Source organism: Furipterus horrens, unplaced genomic scaffold (assembly GCF_987537825.1).
Source record: "Furipterus horrens unplaced genomic scaffold, mFurHor1.1.pri manual_scaffold_7, whole genome shotgun sequence".
In the NCBI taxonomy this organism is placed as follows: domain Eukaryota; kingdom Metazoa; phylum Chordata; class Mammalia; order Chiroptera; family Furipteridae; genus Furipterus; species Furipterus horrens.
This window is the reverse complement of record NW_028327177.1, coordinates 41,059,461-41,060,475: the sequence shown is the minus strand read 5'-3', so window position 1 is coordinate 41,060,475 and position 1,015 is coordinate 41,059,461. Positions and strand designations below refer to the sequence as shown.

The 1,015-nt window shown below is 29.6% G+C and overlaps 1 pseudogene; it reads left to right on the top strand.

Moving 5' to 3' along the window:
• The first annotated feature begins 327 nt into the window (after positions 1 to 327).
• On the top strand, positions 328 to 402 carry LOC150004339 (U4 spliceosomal RNA; annotated as a pseudogene).
• Positions 403 to 1,015: the final 613 nt, after the last annotated feature.

Here is a 1,015-nt window from a genome sequence, read left to right as displayed (position 1 = left end):
TAAAATAAATAAGTAATAAGGAATTAATGAACGGCATAGAGAATTATGATATTACAATAACTTTGTATGATGATAGAAAGTAATTAGACTTGTGATCACTTTGCAATGTATATAAATATTAAATCATTAAGTTGTACACCTGAAACAAATAAAACATTGTAAGTTATATTTTAATAAAAATAAATAAATAGAATTGTTCTCCATCTCTGGACATATGAAACCAGATAACAAGTTTTACCTTCCCAAAATACAATAGTAGAACAGGTATAAGAAACCTTAGAAAATATGTTATAGACATTTCTGTTCAAAAAAAAAAGGGAAAAGTAGAGCTTTGTGCAGTGGCAGTATCGTAGCCAATGAGGTTTATCTGAGGTGAGAGTATTGCTAATTGAAAAAAAAAAAGCGAGGGGGGGAGTAGAAAACAAAATTACCAGTCCCAAGATATTTTGAAATCCAATCAGGTAAATTCTGTTTGTTTTTAAGACCCTTATTCATAGTTAAGTTTTAAAATATGGTAATATATATGTCCTGCATTATTGGTTTTTGTTTTTTGTTTTCAGAATTATCTTGGCTACTCTTAGTCTTCAAATTTTCATATAAACTTTAGATTAAACTTATTAATTTCCAAATCCCCCAAATGATCTACTGGTATTTATACTTGAATTTTGTTGAATCTTGAATTTGAACACAAAATATTGAAATCTTAATAATCTTAGCAATATTGAGAAGAAAAAGCAAAGCTGGAAGTATCATGTGCCCTGATGTTAAACTATACCTCTAAGCTATAGAAATCAAAACATTATGGTATTAGCACAAAAAACAGACACATAGATCAGTGGAACAGAATCGAGAACCCAGAAGTAAACCCATATATACATAATCTACAGCAAAGGAGACAAAAATACACAGTAGGGAAAAGAACCTCAGTGTGGTTTTTATATTATTTCAGACTGGGTGCTTAATGGATTCCTGAATTTGTGGGTTGATGGGTTGATGTGTTCATGAATTTAAGAAT